This window comes from Bemisia tabaci, chromosome 7, assembly GCF_918797505.1.
Source record: "Bemisia tabaci chromosome 7, PGI_BMITA_v3".
Classification (NCBI taxonomy): Eukaryota; Metazoa; Arthropoda; class Insecta; order Hemiptera; family Aleyrodidae; genus Bemisia; species Bemisia tabaci.
Window position 1 is genome coordinate 37416160 of NC_092799.1, and position 25709 is coordinate 37441868.

General features: G+C 43.1%; 1 protein-coding gene across 2 annotated transcripts in view; it reads right to left on the reverse strand.

Annotated features, from left to right (window-relative positions):
- The window catches only part of brat (tripartite motif-containing protein brain tumor), a 277009-nt gene that overhangs the window by 195624 nt on the left and 55676 nt on the right, over window positions 1–25709 (reverse strand). Inside the window, exon 1 of one of the 2 annotated variants that reach the window (XM_072302627.1) lies at window positions 12612–12621. The exons of the other annotated variant lie outside the window; for it this stretch is intronic. The gene's annotated coding sequence lies outside the window, so the exon portion shown is untranslated. Of the gene's footprint in view, window positions 1–12611; window positions 12622–25709 lie in introns of those variants that run through there. 2 annotated transcript variants of the gene reach the window in all.

A 25709-nucleotide genomic window follows, 5' to 3' on the forward strand; every position in this document is an offset into this window, starting at 1 on the left:
GTCTTGTAGGCGCTAATATGTGTTACATGCCGATCGCCGCGCCAAAGGCTTCTCCTTTTCATCGCAAGTCCTGTTATCATTTCTCTCTAAGGCTAGACTCTCTAGTCTCTAAGACAATATTTTTGGCGAAACCTGCATGGAAAAACCTCGAGAAAACCGACGGTTTCACCGATTTCCACGTGACGTCACGCAGTAGCATAGATTTCCTTTCCTCGCGTTCACACGGGGCCGTTCCCCCTCCCCCTGTCCAGTGCGTGACGTAATTTATGAACAAGGAGTTTTGCTGATAATCAGGAGTGAGGCACAATTAGCCGGGACCCCGCTCAGACTATTGATTCCAGGTGTAATTTACGTGCGGAGCGAGATGGTTAAGTAAGTAATGCGCTCGGGCGGCCAGTAAATCACACGAGGTGTGATAAAAACATCCTAATAAGTTTTGCGATAGTTCCCCGCGATGCACGGTCGGTCGCCGGCCCCGGCTGCGGTCGTGAACATGGAGTAATACTAGACGAAGGGACCTAACTATATTCCAACGTTGCAAAATCTCCACCGGCAAATGCTGCCGTGCATTATGCCTTGGCAAAATTTGTCTCGTCTGTAAAACACAGGAGTTATAAAAAATTAGTCAGTGCGCGCACATTGACATTCTTACAGTCATAATAGCAGGATTATTCGACGAGGGAGTTTTACATACTGTTTAGTAAAATGTAATCCTTTTTTGCTAAGCTCTGACCTTGTTGTTGTCTCTACTATACCATGCGGAGCATACCACCTATCCAGAGGCGGATCAAGACCCTTCGAACGGGGGGTAGAAGGAGAGTTCAAGGGGGTCCAAGGGGGGTCCAGGGGGGGTCCAGGGGAACTCCCTCAGAAACTTTCAGGAATTTTCAGGCATCTAAGTTGCGGTTTGAGTCAATTTCGTCATGAAAAATCACCAGATATGAGCATTCTTCCTTTTCTTCTTTCCTCCGATCTTTCCTTCTTCCTTTTTTTGGACCAACGGGGATTGTACACCCCCTGCGCCCCCCTGGATCTACCTATGCACGTATCTTGCTGCTTTGCCTCGCATGAAATGATAAAAGACACTTCTCGTTAACTTCATCATCAAATTCGTAAATGTGTGATAACTCAGACAATTTTTAAGAGTTTTTCGGCTGCTTATTGAGAATTTCACATGGAACGACGAATTCGTTCGACAAAATTTCCGCTCGGAAATTCGGAAATGGAGAATTTGCACACAAAAATTTCATTGCTTCATCTGAAAGTGCCTAATGAGCTGAGTTCGTAGTATTTTTCATAATTTTTTTCTGACATGGGAAATTGGAGAAAAATTGATTTACAAGTGAGAAAATGTGCAGCCTTATGACGTCATCTGGCGGCATTTCCAATTAAACACATGTATTTTAGCAGAATCGGTTATTTTGTTATATCTCCCTGATAGTTGCTCAATGTATGAATCAAGGGTATCCTCGTGTTCAGTTCACTCAGTAGATTCCACTGAAACACGAAATACATCAAATTTCAGACCCTTGCGAATTCTCCACTGAAACAATAAATATTTGTAACTGAAAATTTCACTAAATTTCCCTCCGACCACTTAAGAAATCAGCAAAGGTTTACACAGAAATCACATGCCAAATTCTCATGAAAAATTGGATTGTTTTTGGCAATTCCGCAACCCCGGAACGAACTTACGTTCCTTCGTCCGGGGAGGACGTCAACGAGTAACACTAGACGCAACGGTAAACTCGGCGGCTGGAAAAAATTGCTCAGTTTCAGGTTCCATATTTCTCGGGCTCGGGCCCGGGCTCATTGTGCTTCTAAACATAAATTTCCGTGACGTCACACCGCAGTTGTAATAGATAATAACTCGCGTTTGTGCAACTGCCCTGATTTTCTCCCAGGGGCTCGTTACTCTTGTAACTTTCATCGTAACGACTCCTGCTCTTTTGCACTCTTTAGACGGCTCGCCAAGATTGAGTGGGTACTTAGGATCTAGATCCCGTGCACTCGGCGTCAGTGGCGTGGCGTGCTTTGCGATACATCGATTGATCTGTCATTTAAACCTACAGAAAAGGATCGATAAATAAGGTGTTCGCAACGATCACCGTTATAATCGATTCTTTACCACAGCGCCAAATGGGGAAATTCGATAATCGATCATTCCGCCTCGCCATTGCAGTCAAGACGGATCCAGTAACTCGAGTGCTGTGATAATAATTTAAGCTCGGACCTAGGTATTGATCGATGACCGTCAACTTGCCTGACTCTGTCCCCCCCCCCCCCCCCCCCCCGTGACGATTATTCATACAAATTTTTATTAAAATGTCAAAATTTTTTGGAATGGACAGTTCTTCACAAGGATAAACATAATTTCTTCAAGTTTGGGATCACTTACGTTGATTTTTACATGAAAAATCGAGGGGTAGAGTGTCTACGAGAATAGGGAAGAAGTTTTGCCCTGCCTCACTGGAAAAAAAAAAGTTGCTTGGATGTAGAGTTCAGACTCTTAAAAACATTGACAAGAAAAAATACTCTTGATTAAAATCGGATTTTTACTTAAATCGAGAACCAAGCGTCTTAATTCAAGCGGATGTCTTTTGATTCAAGCAGAAATCCGATTGAATCAAGAGTATTTTTCTTGTCATTGTTTTCAAGATACTGGACTCCAGATCCAAGCAACTTTTTTTACCAGTGCTGCGTTGCTCTCTGGTCGGCTCGTCAGTCTGAGATTTTCATTGAAGACTCAAGGAATATGTATTTGATTGCAGTGGCGAGGCGTGAGTGGTCGATTATCGATATTTCCCCATTTGAAGCTATAGTAAAGGATCGATTAATAAGGTGTTCGTTGCGAACACCCTGTTTACCGATCTTTTTCCATAGGTTTAAATTACAGATCAATCGATATATCGCAAAGCACGCCACTCCACTGGTTGATTGGACTTTATTATTTGGCACTGTAGAACATTTATTCATTTTTTTCAATCCAATGAACCAAAATAAACACCATATCAAGGTAAAAATGAAGTATATTTTAAAAACCTCCGGTCGCACTGTGAGGTTGAGCTTAACGTTTATCCGTAAATCAAAAATGCCTTCGGCGCGTTTAAAATCGGAGCTTGAACTCCATCATATAGATGCATCGGTGAGTTTTATTGAAGCGATGATTTTCATTTTAAGCCGATTTTAAGCTCAATTTTGAGCGCTCGAAGCGGGATTATGATTAATCACTTGAGCCGTCGAGATTTCGGCCCACGCTATTATTTCAGTTTACATGATATTGGCAATGGCCTATTGCTGATCCATGACAAATCAGGGACGTAGAATCATAGAGCTAATTAATTTGATGTTACGCAACACAAGGTGGAAATGTCTGGTAAGTATAAATGAGGCTTTATATGTGACAATGACGGATGTGAAAAATTACCTTTTGAAACACACTTAAAAAACTGTTTTGTTCACACAAAAATTTAATATGTTTGGCTCTGGCATAATGTACAAATCTCGAAGATCACATCTTCAGTATTTTCTCAAAATTTTCTCGATGCCAAAACAGTTTTTTGAATGTGTTTCTAAAAGGTAATTTTTCACATCCGCCATTGTTACATACAAGTCCTCAAATGTATGATAGAATCGAAATTCACTCATTTTAATTGTGGCTTTTTAAAAAGTCCACCTTCCTCTCTTTTATTTTATATACATTTTTTTGAAAAAAAAAACCCAGTACAAACAATTTTTTATTGTTGGTCTGCTGTGCATTTTATTTATTTTCGCTTGTCTTACTTTTTAAGTTCGTTTTGTGCCTTCTGAAGAAAAATACGGCTTGTCAGCACTCAAGACCTATAAATTGGGAATTTTCTCGACAAATCAAGTTTTCTCTATTTTTAACCCTATTGTGCCTTCCTAGAAATTATGGGAACCGCGAGACAATATTGCCAGTATTCCGGTATGAATCATAAAAACCTCCGTTTCACAAAACAAACGAGTGAACTGTTCGCTTCGACGCAAGTGTTTTTCTCGCAAGACATTGGAAATTAGACCTGGCAGGCCACCGGCCACCCAGATCGCGAAATAGACGCAGCAATACCAGCAAGGGCTGGAAACTACCGCAGACGGATTCAGACTTGCAGAAGGAGTCACTTCCCTTTGCCCCCTCTGCCCCCCGGCCCCCCAGTCACTCTCCCTCCTCCGAACGATTGAATGGTCAGAGTTTAATGACTGTAAACGACCGAGTAATTGCCAAATTTGGAGAAAAAGCGGTCATACTCACTGCAAAAATACTCAAGGCTTGAAGGAAGGATGCTCTCGCTAGTAACTTGCTCTCTCCAAAAAAAATTTTCCAAAATTTTATTCAAAATTTAAACGAGTTTTTCTAAAAATTTCAAGGAGAAATGGACAGCTTTAGGCAAAGAAGAAGAGACCTCCTTGAAGAAAAAGAGGTAGGCTCGTTGGAAATGGTTGGCAAAAAAAATAGTATTCTTACATTGCGCACCTCTAGTGTATTTTGTAGCACGAAAATTTAATCAGGATTTGGTCTGGGCTTCCTCCAGAAAATTTTCGAAATTTTAAAGCATCTAACATAAAGTTTGAGTCAAATTTGTCACGAATAATCACCAAATGAAGCGCCCTTCCTTCCATTTTCCTCCGATCCTTCTCTCTTTCTTCCTTCCTTCTTTCCTTTCTTTCTTTCTTCCTTCCTTTCTTCCTTCCTTTCTTCCTTTCCTCCTTTCTTTCGTTCTACCTTAACATTATTTTACTACTACTACTTTCTTCCTTTCTTCCTTTCTTCCTTTCTTCCTTTCTTCCTTTCTTCCTTTCTTCCTTTCTTCCTTTCCTCCTTTCTTCCTTTCATCCTTCCTTAAATTTAACCTTCCCCCTCAACCCTTTTGTATTTACACTGATGTAACCTTGATTTCCATGTAAACACACAGAGGTGTAAATGGCCTTAGATGCTAAAGCACCGCTTTAAAATAAACTTATCTTACTACTACTACTACTACTACTACTACTACCACTACCTTCCTTTCTCCCTTCCTTTCTTCCTTCCTTCCTTCCTTTCTTCCTTCCTTCCTTTCTTCCTTCCTTCCTTTCTTCCTTCCTTCCTTTCTTCCTTCCCTCCTTTCTTCCTTCCTTCCCTCCTTCCTAATTTTTTTTCTTTCTTCTTTCCTTCCCTCCTTTCTTTCTTCTTTCCTTCCCTCCTTTCTTTCTTCTTTCCTTCCTTCCTTCCTTCCTTCCTTCCTTCCTTCCTTCCTTCCTTCCTTCCTTCCTTCCTTCTTTCCTTCTTTCCTTCCTTCCGCCCCTATACGCCCCCTACGCATCCCGCGCCCCTGCACCCCCTGGATCCGCCTACGCAAGACCGGCCACGTGGCAGCAGGGCACTGCAGACGAGGAGGAAAAGCAGAGTGACCAATATTGCGTCAATCGTCCTTCCACGGACAATAAAACGAAAACGGACAACAGTTTTTCTCTTGCCCGCCAATTTTATCCTCCCCTTTTGCGGCCGCGACCGCCGACCGCCCGCCCAGGCCCGTCCAAGTATCGATCTCGTTGCGTAACAGAAAACACGGTTTCCGCGGAACCTTGGCACAAATTAATCGTCGGACTGACGCGCGGTTCGGCCATATCCTCGAATCTCGATTTTGGCCGCAACACCGCTCGTCTCGCCGCCGGTGGCATGAACTGGACATTTTGATCCGTGTCTCACCACCACTAACGCCTGATATACCAAGGTTGAGCGTGTTTTCGTCTCGTTTTTTTTTCGTGTTTGTGTGAGTGAGTATACTAATTCACTACCGATGTACTACAATCTCATAAAAAACACGTTACTACCGTGTGTTTTTTTAATAGGGAGCGTGCGTTCTTTCCACGGCACCTGGTGTGTTTGGGAGAGCGCTTAAAGAGAAGCCGATTTTATGGCTACTATCAGAAATGACGTATCAGCTCCTGATTTTCATATTTATTCCACATAACATGACGGAAGAGAGGCTGCCAAAACAGATGCTTGATTGGGTTCCTCCTGGGAGGAGACGAAGGGGACGCCCGGTGAAAGGTTGGCGACGAGGGGTTATGGATGAGATGAGGGAGTGCCAACTCCCTGATGACCTGTGGGAGGACCGAGTTTTGAGGCGGTTAGGCCTCGGAGTGTGCCGGAGAGCGCTGTGAGAGCGCTCTCAGAGCGGCTCTTATTTATGTATTCCACGTAACATTATTTTTGAGAGAAATTTGGGATACATTTCCGTTCAATTTTCAGGATCATTAGATTAAATTGCGCAGACGGTTCTCTAAAAATTAAAAAAAAAGACCTCACAGTCACTCGTTTCCCGGGAAATTCGCATTCAATGGGAGGAAATTTGACAACGGTCAAGTGTTCATCTGGTGTTTTCCCTTAACGCTACAGTATTGATACCCAAGCATTGGAAATGATATTGGTAATAACACCTTGATGCATCTTTTCGTGCTTAATGGACACCCGTATTGCATCCTAAAAATTGAAGGCACTCCGGCTATTCTGGGCACATTTTTTTCAGAGGTAGATATTATTCATTTTTTAAGACAATCAGTCAAAAGCATGATATGACCTAAAAAATTTCATCAATCGATATTGATTAAAAGTACTAACGGATTTACAATGACTCTTTCTAGACTCGTAGAAAATATGCTCTCATCAAACATTTAGAGTGAGGAATATATAGACTTACATTAATCTATAGAGAGATGTGACGTGCCAAGAAAGAATCGAATTTTTCCATTTCCGTTTCAAAAAGCCCCATTAACATCCCCCTCAGCGAAACTTCTAGCTCTCTAGGAACGTTGCGAAACTGCGGAGAGATAAAGTAATCAAAGATCGTCAAATCATCGTGGCCGAATTTTTGCTCGGTTTGACAAACCTGAGCTAGCCAAGTCCCATCAATCGACTTGAAGCTCGAAATAATTTCCGTCGTTGGATTAAAGTCGGCTCGGGGCGCGATACAATGTTCCACCGATGGTGTAAACACACCTTCGGAAATAAACTCGAGTGTTTACCTTCAAAATTAGCGAAACTTTAGAGGACGATAAAAAAGAGCAAGATAAATCACCGTTTTACGGATTTGCGTGGCTGTAAGCTTTGCATTTGTGTCAGCAGGTCGGAGTTCTATCGGCCCATCGCAGACAGCGTTTAACACTCGGGGGATTTTGTTGGCGTTTGTGCAGGGACCAATTAAATTTCTTGTTCGGACGGGAAATTAGGTCTGTGAGCCTTAGATAACACTTAAGGACCGTTTCAAAATCATGAGCGCTTTCAAATTTTAGATCAATGCTACCGTTACTTTTTAGATGTACAGTATTTTTAGACCATGGTACTTTCAGATCAGGTATTGATGAGTATCAGAAAATTGTAATTCGGTACCTTGCGAGGAAAAAAACGATGCATACATGCTCGAATGTTGCCAAAAGTTTCTTAATAAAATTACTATTTATTAAAAAGAAAATTAGGACTTTCTTTTAAAGTTTCAGATAATTATTTAGATTGAATTGTGAACGTAGTTCTCTATAAAATGTGAAGAAAAATATTGATAAGTTCCTTTGAAAAATCGTATTCCAACAGAAGATATCAAATAGACTTGGCACTCCTCCTTAACATATACCTCCATTACGGTAAAGATCTTTCTGTGATTGACGAGGGTCGAGACGTGTCACGTAGTGGCAACGGCCAAAAGAGACCAAAACGCCTTCAGTTCAATGAACATGCAACCCGCACAACCACGGAGTTCGAATAGTTGCATCCAGGCGCCGGCATTAAAGTCGGGAGAGATCTTGACCGTGGACTGGGTTTCGATCTCGTTCATCACACGATTTCCTCTAAAATGTTGTATGAGCATTTAATGGTAGTAAAATTTTACCGAGTAAAATATTCATTTATTCACATAATTCATAAATACCTTTCCTTAAAATGAATACACGTAAACACATGCAAAATAACATTAACATAAAAGTCCTCCAAAAAATTTTTAAGAAAAATTGTTTAAGCTAATAGAAAATTAAAATTTTTAGAGAGAAAATTTGACAACGTTTGGTCGCCTATAATGCGTTTTCCTCGAGCGCGACAACCTAAGAGACTGTGGGCCGTTCGGTATAACATGGTGAGAAGGGATGTCAGTTTACGCGAGCCTATTAGCGCAACATCGCAACGTCGCAGCGTTTCCACGATCACAAGGTCAGCTATGCAGGTTAGAGACTCTGAAAAATAATAGTCTGTGATCTGAAAATTGTTAGATCGGAGCCTGGAGCATCCTTTGGGCGGAAAATGAGAACCGCTCAAGTTGAACCGACGCGCGTCCATCTATACTGTATCGTATCGACGCGTCAGGAATGGTAATTACCGGAATAATTGCGGACTGCGCGACGCTATGCTCGCCGGGCCTCTGCACCGTGGCGTGCGTTACCGCCGTTGCGTCCATACTTGCCGCATTGGACCGTCTAATACAGGGTGATTCATAAGTCCCGTACCACCCTAGTAGGTTATCATCCATTTTCTGGGGTGGTCTGAAAATTTTGTGGACATCCAAAATTCGTATCCTTTGACCGAGAATCACTTTCAGAATTTCAAGTTTCCATCTCAATTTGTTTAATAATTACAGGGCAGATGCATGGTGCTGGTGCTGCGAGACTTTTGGATCACCCTGTACATACCATTCAATGAATAGTGAATGTCGTGCGATGGTGGAAGCATTTACTTTTGGAGTTCCAGCATTCAACTGTTGAGCTCTCTTGATATTGGCTACCTAGCGACGAGTTAAATAAAGCGAACGCTGTTTGAAAATTGTTGAATGCACTGCTCATTCCGAAGCTCAACGGCCAACAAGGAGATGGACAACATCCATCAAGAACTACAAGAAGGCATGCGCAATGGGAAGGTAGCTGACAATGGAGATGTTGCATGTGTGAGGAATTTGCGATTTGACTGTTGATTCTTATGTAAAAGTTCGCGAGAAACACGATGGTGCGACTGGTTTTCTCGCGAACTTTTACATAAGAATCAATAGTCAAATCGCAAATTCCTCACACATGCAACATCTCCATAGCTACCCTATCACTGTCCGTAAGGAAATGGCATTAGATACGTTCTCCGACTCCCATTGATGAGTTGCCCTTCTGATCTCCGAACTTTAATTCCCAGTTCCGCCCAGGAATCCTTTAAAAAGTTCAATTTAAGATGAATTCCACGATACTTCCAATTCAGTGATGATTTCAAGACAAATTCCCCGGAATGTCCGGTGGACACAAGGCCCTATAGAATCTGACATTTTTTGCTTCTGCACGGAGAAATAAACCTCGTGTGTGGGACCCGAAGTTTAGGTCATATGGATCTCTGAAGTTTTCGGATTGAGCATCTGAACACTTTAGGTCTAGCTGTCGAGGTTCGGATCACACATCTGAAACTTCAGTTCTTACATCTGGAGTACTTCAGATGTGAAAACCGAAGTTTTTCGGTTGTGAGAACCGAAGTTTTTTGGCTGTGAGAACCAAAGTTTTTCGGTTGTGAGAACCGAAGTTTTTCGGTTGTGAGAACCAAAGTTTTTCGGTTGTGAGAACCGAAGTTTTTCGGTTGTGAGAACCGAAGTTTTTCGGTTGTGAGAACCGAAGTTTTTCGGATGTGAAAACCGAAGTACTTCGAATGTAAGAACTGAAGTTTCGGATGTGTGATCCGAACCTCGACAGCTAGACCTAGTGTTCAGATCCTCAATCTGAAAACTTCAGAGATCCATGTGACCTGAACTTCGGGTCCCACGCACGAGGTTTTTTCCTCCGTGTGCTAGTGAAATCGGATCAAAGGCAAAAATCTGTCCGACGACGGCGAAAAACGAGAGCCGCGGCCTGAAACGTCGTCTCCGTTCCTGGATTAAAATCCGCCTCCTTTCATCGGTCCTTCCGGGAACGGCGAGGGATTCTCCAGACGAGCGGTGACGTCGCGACCACCTCGCGCGGCGCGTAAACCGTAAACGGAGCCAAGGTCGTTCCACTTTCGTCCGAGAAACGCGGCAACGAAATGGGCCGCGCTCCGGCTCCGGGGAAAGTGAAGCGAGTGCCGATCTGAAAAAAATAAATTATCCAACGATCTTGGTAACCGCTCAGCTGCTTTTTTATGTAACCCGTTCCCGCGGCCCGGCGCGTCGGAATGCGACAGTTCCTATCCGGAGAGTTCGGACAAGTTCAGAGCGCGGAGTGGCCCGGTCCCCGGTCGCGGAACTGTTCCGCTGATTTATGCTGCCGTGCTACGGAAGAACGCCATATGAACATTCGAGAGTTGCCAAATTTCTGCTCGGAAAATAGTTAATTTTGAAAAAAGTTAAGAATTATTCTCCTTAAAATTTTCAGGAACTTTCGGTGAATCCGAGAACAAAATTATCGGAAAAATTGGAGGAAAAATCTTTACGAATTTTCCCGAACATATACCGGTGATATACCGAAAGAAATTTGGCAACGCCTGAAGGTTCTTACGGCGTTTTTCCTTACCACGGCAGTATGGGGCGCGGAATCCGAACGTAGCGCCGCCGTCGATGCTTTCGGTGTGACGTCATACATCGACGGTCACTGCGGATAATTGGCTCTCTGCTCCCTGATCAGCGCGCGTGGACCCGATTCATTACTGTAAATCCAGGGTGTTTAGATTGTTCTTTGTAAAAATATTTTGAGTTGTTGAACCTGGTCTTACAGACTTGGGCCTAAAGACTCTCAACTTATGTCAAATGAAGATTCATTCGGAGTCCGGAGAGAAAGTAGCTGAAAAGGGAAAAGAGGCAGAAAAGGAGGGAGTCTGTGCAGGAGGAGGTGATGAAGCAGGGGAGCGAAAGAGGGAGAAAAATAACTGGGAATAAGAGGAGACAAAGGAATAATAGGAGGCGAAGAAGGAGAAGAAGGGGAAATAAGGAGAAGAAGAAAAGGGGGAAGAAGGAACACAAGAAGAAGCAGAAGAAGACATGATGAAGAGGAGTAAGAAGTGCGGAGGAGAAAAAAGAATACTTTTCTTTTTTCCTCCTTATTTTTTATTTCTCTTATTCCTCCTTTCCCTTTTCTTTTCCTTCTTCCGCCGTTTAGCATTATTTTCCTTCTTAATCCATCTGTTCTTTTCCTTCTTCCATCTTTTCTTTTCCCTCTCCCGCTGTTTATTACTATTTTCCTTCTTCCGTCTTCTCTTCTGTTTATTCTCATTCCCTTTCCCTTCTCCTTCCCTTTCTATTCATTCTTCTGTCCTGTCCTTGTCTTCCAAATCAGAGGGCGAAGCCTGAGTCTGAGAGTCCCAAGTCTGTATCAAACTAAGGTTATCTCGGGCTTTGTAGCTGGAGGTTGGCTTTTCTGAGCTAAGACGGTGACTGGTGAGGTCGCGCATTTTTTCCGAGTCTTCTCTCCGGCGGCGGTTGAGAGGCGGTCGGCCGGTCGGCCGGTCGGTGGTAGTTAGTAATTTGTAATCTGTAATCGAAGGAAGGGTTCGCGGTGAAGTTTAAAATCCATTTCGGGATCGGATCGGATCGGAACGGTGCTTTATGCATATAACTATCGGTTACACAACTCTATCGTCTAGGCGCCTGCGCCTACGCTCGAGCAGGGCGCCCGAGTGGAATTGACTCCTCCGTTTTCGGGTTGCCAGATCGCTCTGCCCTGAAAAAAATCTTATTCAAATTGAATCCTTTTTACTTTCTCGCTCCCCTAGGGTAGAGGAAGTATTGTCATCTTGCAAGGGATGGAGGGGAGTTGAAATTTTCATTTCTAGACGTTTTAAGGTCCCAGGAGTCAAAATAACCATACTTGAAAAAAATGTGTGTCCGTCCGTAAGGCGTCCCCCAAATCTGCGTACAGCGATATCTCAGAATCTATCTGTTCAATTTCATTCAAAATTTGCAGAGAACACCATATCTATGGTCTCATTATGCATGTCAAACGATTTTGGGGTACGCTAAAATTTGGGGAGGGGGGGCTAGGGGCCGAACCTAATTCTTAGCAAAATCACACGGAAAGCTCACTTTGCCGGACTGTAGATTTTGAAAAAGCGGACAAGTCTGCCTTGCAACGAAAGGGCGCTGTGTGAGTCTCCAATGATGTTTAAAAATGTGCTTTAATGAAGTTTCCTTTGAAGAAAAACATCATTAAAAGAAAAACAAAAAAAAAAACAAAAACAGCGAACAAAAATCGCAAAAAAAGAAAAGCATACTGTGTTAAATTACATTTTCTTAAACGAGAAAAAATCCTTTTGAACTGGAGAAGAATTTTTTTACTAAGAGAATACAGTTATCATGACCCCCCCCCCCCCCCCCCCCCCCCCGAAGAAGGCTACGTATTCTTCGTGTATTCTTTGTATTTAAGCGTTTTGACTGGCAACGCAGGGCGGAGGGTTCCCAGTTTATCTGGACCACTAGCTCGCAATTAAAGCGTGGATGACGCGACGGGGTGGGAGACGGGGGCGGGGAGGAGGGGGGCGCGAGGGCAGGGAACGGTGGCGCACCGCAGCGGCAAGCTCGCGTTGCATGAACTTTCAACCGCAGCTCACGGTTTCGCGCAGGATCTTGGAGTTGCGCGAACAAACACTTAGCCACTTTTGCAAAATCCACACAAATGACCGTAATCTCCCGCCTCCGCGCTACAACTCACCTCTGCACCTCTGCTCTCCATCGCCGTGCGACACGCCGCCGTGGCCCGTCTCTCGTCACCGCAGCTCAGGCCCTCCGTCTACCGAATCATTTGCCAGTTCGAACCCCAATTTCCGTAGCTCACGGCAAAAGAATTTCTAAGATTCTAAAAATGAATGAGAAAAAGAAAAAGGAGGAGGAGGAGGAGGAGGAGGAGGAGGAGGAGGAGGAGGAGGAGGAGGAGGAAGAGGAGGAGGAGGAGGAGGAGGAGGAGGAGGAGGAGGAGGAGGAGGAGGAGGAGGAGGAGGAGGAGGAGGAGGAGGAGGAGGAGGAGGAGGAGGAGGAGGAGAAAGGGAAAAAATACAATACACTGGACTGGAGCATCATTTGGGAAGTTAGGGAAATTACCCGAAAAATCAGGGAAATGACCAGGAATGTCAGGGAAATGACCAGGAATGTCAGGAAAATGACCAGGAATGTCAGGAAAATGACCAGGAAAGTCAGGGAAATGACCAGGAATGTCAGGAAAATGACCAGGAATGGCAAGAAAAATGACCAGGAATGTCAGGAAAATGACCAGGAATGTCAGGAAAATGACCAGGAAAGTCAGGAAAATGACCAGGAATGTCAAGGAAATGACCAGGAATGTCAGGAAAATGACCAGGATGGTCAGGTTTGGAAATGGCCCCTTGCATTTTAGAATTACCTTTTTCATGTAACAGGGAATTTGCTATTAATATGATAATTTTTTATCTGATATTTTCTTATTTTCTTTGTTTTCCTTTTTTTAGCTATTAACTTTATTTTCATTTCAATAATGAGTTTTTTTGAGGCTTTGCACCCTAGAGTAAATTTTGCGCCCTCCAAACGTCCAATACTGATCTATAATGAAGCCTCTAACTAATAAAATTCATGAAGAAGAACAAGATCGAAACGGCGGTTTGTAACTGCTTGCGTATGCTGATTCGATACCGAAATACGCATGAAGGATCTTATCTTTTTTGGAAATAAATGGGAAGGTTTGTCGTTTCTACAATGAGAAAATAAAGGTGATTCCTCCTTGTATTAAGCAGCTTAACTGATTTTACAGCAAGGAAGAGCCGAGTGATTCATTCTTGCTACCGAATTGTATGAAATTTAGCTGATAACTAACTGAAAATACAAACGGAGCAAACACAATATGGAAGTAGAGCAAGGGAATGGATGCTCGTTAATGCAGGCGCAGAGATACGACTATTCGTGCTTGATGGATGTCCGTGTTGCATCTGAAAAATTGAAGGAGCGCGGCGCCAGCCGTGAGCTCGCAATGCTCTGCTGCGCGGTGATGACGGCACAGAGATACAACTATTCGTACTCGATGGATGTCCGGGTGGCATGTGCGAAATTGAAGGCGCACTGGCGCAAGCCGTGAACTCGCGGTGTTTCGCTCTATCCTAATGGAGTTACTTCCCTTCGTCTGGGAAACGACGAATTGTCGCCATGAGTTTCTTTTTGAGGCGTAAAAAATTGACCGATGAATTCTCTCGTGGAAAGTAAAAACGCCGAATGAATTTAAATTTCTAAAAAACCAATTTCCTGGTGAACTTATGAATATTTTTCTTCCAATTTTTCAGATAATGTTATTTGCAATTTCACCTGAAGTTCCCGAAGACAAGGAAAAATATTCATAACTTTCCTCAAAAATAAACATTTTATTGAAAGAAATTTGGTAAGTCTCGAATGTATACATACAGCGTTCTTCCTTAGCACGGTAGTGATTTTTTTTTTTTTTTTTTTTTTTTTTTTTTTTTTTTTTTTTTTTTTTTTTGTTTTTTTTTGTTTGTTTATTTGTCATTCAACAACGTTACAGTAGAATTAAAAGATTTACATCAAAAGAGATAAAAAATAAAAACAGGTAAGAAAGGGGGGGTACGAAAGATTGAATTAAATCATTAAATCATTAAATCATTGTTGAGTGACTGCTGGAAACACCATCAGGCATAGCATCAGCATCAAGGGTCTTTTCAGGCATAGCATCAGCATCAAGGGTCTTTGCACGGTAGTGATGCAAGAGTCCCATCTAGGGATCCTGCATACAATTTTTGTAACTCACCGTGTCTTCGTGGTTACTTCGAGGCAGAAAATCGTTGGTCTTCGGCACGGAATGACAACTGCCAACCAGATCCCATCAGTGGTTGAGAGGCCGTGCCCCTTGTTTCATAAAACTCGCAACTTTACTAGTCGCACAGCCTGGCTTTCGTGCGGGGTGTGGGCGGAACGCGCTGGCCGCCGCGTTATGGTCTCACAAATGGAACGTTACCTAATCCAATATCGCATCAATACTGGGAGGCGTCACGCGTTAAGTTTTAGGTTAATTCGCGGTTGGCAACAATAAGAACTACCGTCGACTATCTGTGAAGAAACTTAGTAATGATGTCTGACGCTTGAGGCGAGAAGCAGAACTTGAGAAAATTGTGAATTACATGAAACAAACCAGGGCCAACGGGTAGTTTTCTCGTGGTATTTCGAAAATTAAAAACTGTAGTTACGACTTTTTTGCTATTTCTACTGATATACACGGCTAAGATGACTCTGTAGCTGAGCCCTGAAATGACATCACCCAGAGCCGTAGCGTCGCGTCCTCGGACGAGAGATGAATCTGGAGAGGAATATTCAGGGCTAGATAAAATTCAGTGCTTTCCACATTATCCGCGATCCTCATCCAGCGAATGCTTCCGCATTTTATACCCTCCCACAAAAAGTATGCTTCTTTTTTTTGGTTTAGGGGAAGGGGGGAGGCTCGTATGCCACACTTTTTAAATTCTAAGCTGCAATCAGAATTTTGGCAGTTTTCACACTTTTCGGGATTCAGAAAACAGCAACGGTAAAACTGTAGAAGGCTTCCAAAATTTTTAAAGAAGAACAATCGCGATTTTCGCACTATTCAGAAGAAGAAGAATAAATTTGAGGGCTTTCCACAAAGACAGCGATCTTGGAATCGTGTGATCTAGGGGATCATCGAACCCTGGTAATATTACCAGACCCATAATCTGACACGAGGGAATCGTTATTCCGTAAATTTCCTCGGAAAAAAAAAAAAAAAAAAAAAAGGCATGAGCAGGAAGATTGCCAAATCACGATGGAGAAATTATACTTCTGATTTCACCATTGGAATACTGTGAAACGGTCATAAAGATTTCCCTCAACGAGAGAGGGATGAGCTGCCGTGCTAGGGAAGAACGCCGTATGATCCCAGACGTTGCCAAATTTCTGTGAAAAACCCCTTAATTTCGGAAAAATTTGTAAATAATATTCTCTTCATTTTTCAGATAATTTGGTTCGCAATCTGATCTAACATATCTGAAAATTTTAAGGAAAAACATTCATAATTTTCTTCAAAAATAAACATTTTTGAGAGGAAAATTAGCAACTTCTACCGGCTTATACGGCTTTCCTCCTAAGCACGGCAGTAAGGGAGAGGGCACAACGCACAATTTGTCAGACGTTGCCAAATTTCCTTCAAAAACCATGACTTTTCGGAAAAATCTGTAAATATTTTTCTTCCAATTTTTCGGAGAATTTTGTTCGCAATTTGATCTAAAATTTCTGAAAATTTGAAGGCAAAATATTCATAATTTTCCTAATAAATAAACATTTCCCGAGAGAAAATTTAGCAACGTTGGCACACCCACGACTCCACGAGGGCCCAGAAACGCGTAGCGATTTACGCCGCGCACGCAGCTTTGGCAAAATCATTCGTCGTCGTTTAGGAGCAGAGAGCTTTGACCCTGGGCCGTAAATTCCATCAAAATTAGCTTGAAATCCACGTAACAATGGGAGGCGGCGGGGAAATTAGCTTCGGAGTTGATTGAACGGACCTCGCGAGAAACAGAGGCTCCGCGCGAATTGAGAGGGCATTAATTTCCGCCGCCGCACAGTGGATCGAGTCAATCAGAGAGGTCGCACATTCAATTTTTCACTAAAACTGCAAATTTTGATGTTCATTTCGTCACATTTTACATTTCAAGGGGTGCTTATCGAAGAAGATTTCACGAGAAAACCAATGAAACCACTTTTGGAACCTCAAAATTTTATACAAACGGAGTTATGAGCGTTTAAAGTTCCAAATTTTGTCCGACCTCTTCCAATGACTCGACCCGTTGTGCGGTAGTGGCGGCTCCTGCTTTGGTTTTCCTGTACCGAAAACGTTGGCAAGCTCCCCATTCTCTGCCTGAAAGGCCGTGAGTAATAGCCTATAGAATGCATTGTATTCCCGACTGGCGACTACCCCCGCGTTTAGTCCGTTGGTCATCCTGACGAGCCCCCAAGTTGTGGTCTACTATTCTGCCGTGCTAAGGATGAACGCCGTATGAGCCATCAAGCGTTATCAAATTTCCTTGGATAAAAACCGAATTTACAAAGAAAGTTGGGAATATTTTTTTCCAAAATATTGTCAGATAATTTTGAACTCAATTTAATCAAAAATATCTGAAAATTTTAGGGAGGAATGTGCATGATTTTCGTCAAAAATACATGTTTTACATAATTTTTTCGTTTTATTCCTCATTGTCCTTTTCCTCCTTTTTCTCCCTTTCATTTTTTACCTTTTCAGTGTTTCTCTTTCTCCCTTTTTTCATTTTTCAATTTTATCTGGTTTGCAACAATCTGATAAATAACTTGAACGATGTTTTCTTAAATTTCTAGCAGAATATTTTTAAAGTTAAATTTTCAAACCCCGGGCTTTATTCCATTATTTATCCCAACCTCGTGTTTAGTGCTATTATTCTTTTTTTAAATTCAAACTATTTTATTGTACATTTCAGGCAACTATATAACAAAACTTTGTAACCTCTATTGTAGCTGCAGTGCGTGACCATAGCTGCTAAAGGGCAGCTTCAGATTAAACGCATATTACTGCAACCTATTCCCTCTTTCTTCTCTCTGACCGTCTTCCTTTTTTTATTTTCTATTTTTTTCTCTTTGCCTTCCTCTTTTTTCCATTTTTTTAAAAAGAAGAAATCATTTTTGAACCGAAGTTTGTGAATGCGCATAAACAATTAAAATCACCCATGTACTAATGTAATCAGGGAGTGTGTGGTGTGTGCATGTCTGCGTTGGGAAGCGGGGGGTGGAGGCAACGGTCCAGCGAGCAGTTGAAGTAAGAATTATTCCCGTTTAAATGTAATCGGAGGTTTGAATAATAAATGGTTATTAGCCATTGATTCCCTTTCGGCCGATGCGCCTACGCGTGGTGATTTATGCAACTGCATCGGTCGATGTTAAAACCAAGCAAGTCAAACACTCGATGAGTCCCAGAATCCAGGCATTCCTGCGGAGCCCAGAGCTCATCCGATAAGTGGTTTTAACATTGACCGATCCAACTGTTTGGAACACATGAAACGTGCTATTGCATATTCTGAAAGGCTTGCGTGTGCATGGCGAGAGCTTGAGGGTATGGAACATCATGTCCGTTTTTGTCCGACAGTATTGCATAAAGATCAACTGTTGGTCGAACGCACCGTAATTATAAGACCTCTCAAGAATAATAAAGCTTGCATTTGCAAAATATGCCGCACCACCATGAGCATTCGCCAAAAGGGGTACAAATAAAGTAAGTTTCCCGTTTTTCTTTCTCTAAAAATGCTACGGATGAAATAAATAATAACAAATTTTGTTGAATGTATCCTGAATATCAGTATTTATCAACAAGCTATACTGCCGTGCTGAGGAAACACGCTTTATAAGCCTCCAGACGTTGCCAAATTTCCTGTGACAAATTTCGATTATTATTGTGGTTATTTAAAATTTTCAGCACCACAAGTGAAAGCTTTTCCTATTCTTCACGATTTCATCACTTGTGCTTTTGTCTTCCCCAAGATACAGCTACTCACTAGTTCTGTTACGAAAACATCTTGCGTCTAACTTTTCACTAAATGCGCCGTAATATATAGGCAAAAAGTCAATTTGGCCCCTAAAAATCTTCAATGGCGCCTAAAAATCGGGCTTGATGCGCCACATGCCTCCTGAAACTCAAAGGTGAGTTTCGAGCACAGATGCAAAGATTACTCAAAGGTGGCAAAATTTGATGAGGGAAGGGTGGGGTTAGAGTACCTGTATAGGGAGAGTATGGACAGATCGGTTCATGGAGGGCTTAGGGCCCAAAAGTGCAGTCACCCTACTGAGCAACTTCTAACACACAAAATTTCACTGCCAGCCTACAGATTTCAATTCTAACCAAGATGGCTAAGAATGTACATAAATGAGCGTTCTCTCGCAAAAATAAGTAAATTTATGCAAAAAGTAGGCCAAATACATGCTTTCTAAACGACGGTTCGTAACAATTGTATTTGTAAATCGCTCTGGACATTCGAAATTCATAGGTTGGCTGCCCTTTTGGGCCCTAACTTTATTCGCGGAGGCATCGGTGAAGGCCTGATGGACTTTCGGAGTTTCAGATCTGTCCATACTCTCCCTATACAGGTACTCTGGGTGGGGTCAACCCTTAAAAAAACCTCGTAATAACCTCGTTTTTCAAATTTAAAATCCCGGGGGGAGGGGGGACGTCGCCCCGTCTCGAAACGTCGTCCCTGTCCAATTAATCACTTCACATCCGGGAACACCTCAGGCTTCCGCGGTGGAGAGCATGTTATCAGTTTTCGGCACTCGGCTTTATTAGGCGGACGAAGGACCGCGAATTGGGCCGCTTGATTGAGACCCGCGGGGCCGCGGCCGTCCGATGGAGCGCGATTTTTAACGGGGATCGCTCAAGCCACGCTTCCACGGGGAGCGCGCGACAGAGCTGCGCTCCGCGGCGCAAAGTTTTCAAGTCTGCCTGTTGCTTTTGAAATTGCGACAAAGCTGTGACAACGGACAGGTTTCAGGTGAAACTATTAAGGGATTAACCAAACATCAGGATACCTAAACAAAATTACTATAAACTAATTTCTCTTCAATTTGGGCTAAAAACCTTGTCAATAACACCGAGAAAAAAGTGAAGTTGATTTCATATTTTGGATGTAAAAAAAGTGTGCGAGAACTTATAAAATTCTGAATCACCCGCCACAGCAGTCAGTTTTACATCTCGGAATTGTAAGAGTAACTGCTGTGGCGGGTAATTCAGCGTTTTATAAATTCTCGCACACTATTTTCATATCCAAAATGTTAAATCAAACTCACTTTTTTCGGTGTACTTTTGGTGACCAATTTTAACTGTTTCTATTTCTACCTACAAATTCTACATATATTTTGTAGAACCTAAAAGAAAGGTGAAAGTATGCCATTGCAAAATATTTCATTCGATTAGTCAAATTGAACGTTTGGTTTTCGCGTTAGCATGCTTTTAGCTCCAATTCAGATTTTTCAAATCATATTTTGTGGAAATTAATAGTGTTGATAGGAGTCTAGAGGCGTAATGGATCGGTTTTTTCGTCAAAAATTCCAAACGAAATTAGTTTCTCAACTATATGCTTAGTATTCGATGTTTGCTTGGTACCTTTGGATACATCTGTGTACGATCGCACCGCGGCGGCAACTTTATTAGCGTCGCGTCGCCGGCGCCTTGTGAGAGCGTAGCTTGGATCCGACGACCGAGTCGCGACCCGGGGTCGAAAGCTGATGACGCGGACGCTAATGGCCTAAACACAATCAATCATACGGCTGGAAACATTATCTGTCTTATCACCGGGAACACAGATACTTGTAGCTCGGCGTCCGTTGGCGCTCCTCCCTTCGCCACCCCCTCGAGGCTTCCCCCCCTCAATACTCCCCCCAACCCTCCCCCACCAACACCAGTCTAGTACCCTTGTTCCTGTCCGCACATATTGACTTTCCTCTCGAGTGGAGCCCGCGAGGTTTCGACGTAGTTCGTGGTCACACATTCTGGGACATCCGTTAATGTGTTCGTCTAAGGTGACGCGGGGGTCCTTTATTGTGGGGGAGGGTGGGGGGTGGGGGTGGGGGGCGGGGGGTCATCTCGGCTCAGGATGATGATTTCCCAAGCAAACTGTCCGCTCGTCCCGGACGAAACTCTGGGTTGTGTTGTCGGTTTGGACCCTCTTGCCAGAATTCATCGCTTACTATAGGAGTGTTAACCTCACTCAAAGGTTGTAAAATGTACTGGAACAATCAATACTTACAAAAATATAACCGAGCGACGTCTATTCAAAATTTACCTGATTTTTGCGGGTAATTAGAAAAAAAAGTACTGAAATTTCGATCAAAAATTCCTGATAGTTTCCCAGTAAAAGAAAGATTTGCTTGTAACGTTGAAGTCTCGTTATGTCCGTAAGGTAGCAAATTCTCTCAAGACCATAAGTGCTGGAACGTAAATGATGAGTGAAAGTGTGAAATATCTTGAGATATATTAGATGTTGCTAAAATATGGAAAATGGAGGGAATAGGTAAACAAGGGGAGGACTGTGGAAGAGTGGATTGGGAATTTACCTTTTGAAAATTTTTCATGTTTCTACGTCGATTATTGTCTTACTAATATGCAGAGCAAGCATTTTATGCAGTTTTGATCTCGCACAGAAAATGTTTCATTTTTACGATGGCAACGATGCTTTCGTTCCTCTTGGCACTACCTTCTCCAATCAAATAGTCTGCTTGGATACCTTATGATGCAACGAAGCAAAACCGATACTGGGCATGAAGCTAGGTGTTACATGGAGGAGCTTTGTGAACGATCAGAGAAATTGAAATATGAGGTTAACTCTTGATTACGTCAGGAGCCGCGTTCTCCGCACGGTTTGGCAAAGTCACAGTAAATCCTCTTTGTCCGAAGTCTGCGAGGTCGCCTACCGATGACGAAGCCTGGCTTTGAGAGAACGGAAACGCTGTTTCGTCATCAGGAGATGATACTCAAGGGCGAAGATTCACTCTACTGGAGACTTGTGACCATTTACTCCGCAGATTCACAACTCAGAGCTTAGACAAGAAAGTTGAAGTTTTATGAGCCATCGATCGAGGTAAAAATTGAAGCATTAAAAAATGCTAAGATTATTTCCTATTTCCAATCGAGTGTCACTATTTATGCAAATATTACTCACTGAGCTATTATCATCTGTCTTTCCAATTGGAGTGATTTTCCCAAAAATACATCAATGCTCAGTACAAGATCAGTGACAGTCAGGACCTAAAATCCACGAAAGGAGACCACAATGATTTTAAAGTTGAGTTCATCCATGGCCTCAAGAATATGAAAATCTCAAGTTAAATGGAAACTTCAGGAGATCCCAAAGGGACTTGGATTTCTGAAAGGGAAAACATGTTTATTTGGCAACTTTCTCATTTCTTAAAACCCAAACATGCTGATGCTGATAAACATGTGTCTAAATTATCAAGTCCGATGCTATGGTGCGCTGATCATAGCATCTCATCGGCGCCAAATACCAAGTGTTACCCTAAAAGATCCAAGGTCCATAGAAGCCGGGGGGCTCCACACTTCTAATGGGGGATTCCAGAGGTAGTCCTCCTTTAACTTTGTGACTTTAGCGTTTTTGGCGCTACACGGATGAGTTCGGCGCCAGGATTATAGGAGAAGCCATTTTTCATGAGTTTCGGTTCAACTGCTGCCAAAATTCTAGAAAACGATGATTCACCTGTAACATTTTGGAGTAAAACTCTGTGTCGGAGTCCGTCGAGGGCCCACAAGCCCCAGGCGATATGAATGCGAAGCAAAACCTATTTCCCTTGCGGAATGACTTACAGAGCGGAGTCTCCTCTTGTGGCGAAGTTTCATACACTTCAACGGCGCTAATTTCACTTCGTACTCATATCACTCACGATTTTTGGGCTCTATATAGACTCTGGCACCAAATTTCACTCCTCGATTTTTAACAGTGCTTTCATAAGTATAGTATGAAAGTGGGCTGAGCTCTGGGAGCACTTCTGAGAAAACCATTACGGAGGAAAAAGAATATAATTTTAACCCATAGGGCACGCTCGTGCATTCCGAGCGTTTAACCCCAGGACTCCCTACAGAATAGTCCGGCAGCGCAATCTGCAGTGCAACAGTGCAAACTAGGGAGGTTGAGAGGGGGCGGGGGGTGGTTCCAACAGGTCAAGAGATCACCGACGATGCGACTGCGACCGGGGTCCCGGGTGATAGCTGCAACAGGTGCTGCCGCCCTGCGGGGAAAATACCCCTTTTTCCGATCCCTGTCCCGTTGCGGGCTCGGGCCACGTGGCGACGCGGGTGGAAATTGCGGCGACCGCGATCGCGTCCGGCCCGCGTTTTACTGTCCGCGATAAATCCCCACTGCCCGCTCCGCCCCCCCCCCGGCCCCCCCTGCGGATCCCGATCCTCATAATTTATGCTCTGCTGATTTAAAATGTATCACGGTCAGCGGCAAGAAAAACAAAAACGAAAACGAAAGGCCGGAGCTAGACCACCGCACCGCAGGGATGCCGGATCGCACCGGGAATTCACGTTATTCACGGCGGAGAGCGGGTTTTCGTCGGGGAAAGCTCTGCGAACGGCAACCCCGGCGGTAACTAATCACCAGATGTCCCATCAACGCCGTTCTGCCCCTTTTTATGGACCACAATTCAGTGATTGAGCTGTTAAGTATGGTATATCTCCAAGTGCAACTCCATTCTGCCGGTTTTCGCATGGAAATGGGTGGCTTTTTGAAATGATCGTTTCAAGTAACTAAACTATCGGTTTTGGTATGAAAGTATCAAAGGTATCAATGAAGGTGTAAAAACTAAAAAATCAAGAATCCCGTTAAAAATTTCACAATATGTATTGGTTTTAACAAAATATCTCTATGGTGACTAAATTATGTAGTCCTGTACCGAACTCAGTTGCAAACCTATGAGTAGGCACTGAAGAAGAGAGACGGCTATCTCCAGAAATCATATCACCTGCAAAAAGTGTAAAAAGTAAGAAAACATTTCAAGCTTTTTATCTATATACCTACGTTACGTATATTTCCGTTTTTCTACCGAACTGCTACTTTTTTTGTTTCTCTTCTCCCATTTTTCCGATTTTACCAGAGGGTGATTGCATGAAGATCGGAGGGGTATTAAAAATTATATTGTTGATTTCGAATATCACGAATCGATTCGGTCGGAAAACCTTGATCTTCTGTGGAACCGTCATCTAACATAGAGAGTAATTATTTATCAGATTTTATACCGTAAGCTACTCTTCTAATTTCCGCTCAGGATTTCCCCGGTTTTACGAAGCTCTTGCCGCGCCAATAAGAAACAGGCGCACCGGGGGTATGACAACAATGACTGGGGTAAAAGTCGTTGCGGCGGCGACCATCAAATTAACATAACCGCAAGCAGAGTTGCAAACTTCAGCGACGAAAGGGCAAATTTCTCCCGAGAAAGAGTGTCGAGTGCGAGCATTTTCTTTCGGCCGCGCAAGCGAGGCTGGGACCGTTGAAAATGTCACCCAACAAATGTCATTCGTCGAAAGAGAAAACGGGTGAGCCGAGCAGAAAATATTGAAACGGGGTCAGAGAGAATAGAGCGGTAGCCGTAGGTGTCGGATTTAGAACTACCAAAACTTGAATTCAAAAGCCTCAGTCCAATTTTGATTCTCAGCAACGCTTGTGATGATACATTTAAAACATATTTTTGTCAGATTTTTTCGTATCACTTTCGTTACCAGTTGTTGTACCCTCACTTTGTTTTCAATCCTTTAATCGATATTATCTAATTATTTTCGCAATACTTTAAGCACGTATATCAAGTAACTTTAATGTGTAGCTGACAGTTCAAACACCGTATAAAAGGCATTTTGTAAAACCGAAAAATGAAGGCACAATGTGCTGCAGTGCAGTGTGCCCAGTATTTGGGCTGCATTACGTAAAAGGGACTTTATTTTTTCGACTCTTTAAGAAACAACAATTGTGTAATTAGTTTCTCGGCACAGAAACGTGCTTTGATACTTTCATGATTAAACACCGATTAAGAATAAAAAACGAATTTCCCGGTGAACTTATGACTATTTTTTTTTCAATTTTTCAGATACTTTTGCTCGCAATTTCACCTAAAGTTCCTGACAATTTCAAGGAAAAATATTCATAACTTGCCTCAAAAACAAAAATTTTATCGTGGGAAATTTGGCAACTCTCGAATGTTCATACGGCGTTTTTTCTTAGCACGGCAGTATAGTTCGATTCATCTTCTGTTCGACAATTCAAACTCTCAAACCACTGTGTGGCGATAGGTATATTCCCAGTATGTCCGAAGATTACCGGTATTCATTTACTTTGGCGAGTTGCGGGAGGGTCTCACGAGCGCGTTCTATAGATTCAAACTCAAACAGTTCGAAAGCTCCTGCAGGCAAGCCACCGAATTACATAGATTATTCAACGGGCAAGTTGGGCCGGACTTACAGCGAGCTGTCCGGGTAGGAAAACATGCGCAGCGGGACGTACCCCAGCTCGGACACAGAAACAGCGTTACTGCAATGAAAACCTTACGTTGCTATGTCGTTTTAGCTCAGGACTACTTTTGGTCCCTCGGGCCGGACGGAACCTCATAACCTCAATCGAAACCGTGTGTAGATACGCCTTTTTGCTTCACACGGCGGATCATGCAGTACGCAGGTCGATACTCACCTGGAAACAGAGAACACACAATAAATTAGAGAGACACGGACAATGGCTTGATTAATTAGGTCCAATACATGACACATGGCACGCGGACATTAATGGGGGTAGGCTTTTGACAGGGTGTGCAAGCGAGGGTGGCCGACGGGGTGGGGGTTCGGGGCGAACCGAGGGGGCGAAGCGACCCCTGAGTCTGCGTCCACGCTTCGATGAATAATCGAAACCCTGCGCCGATAACGTACCCTGCATAGTTTAAACAGTACATGCACTGCCGTGCGTTTGCGCGGGGTTGCCAGAATCATGGGCGATGACCAGGGGGTTGAGAGTAAATATTGATGGCAGCGCCCAGTGGCAAAAGCAGAACTAGGCTTGGGATGATTAGATAGGTGGCACCCATCCCCTGGGGTCTAAGGGTCTAAAATTACCCCCTCCTCTCGATTCTTTGCTACTCATGAAGATGTGAAATGAGATTCTCCTCTTGGTACTTCTACGGGCTTTGAAATACATCAATAATTAGTGCCCTTGGTGACTATGAAAGGTACCACACAGGTAGCGAGTG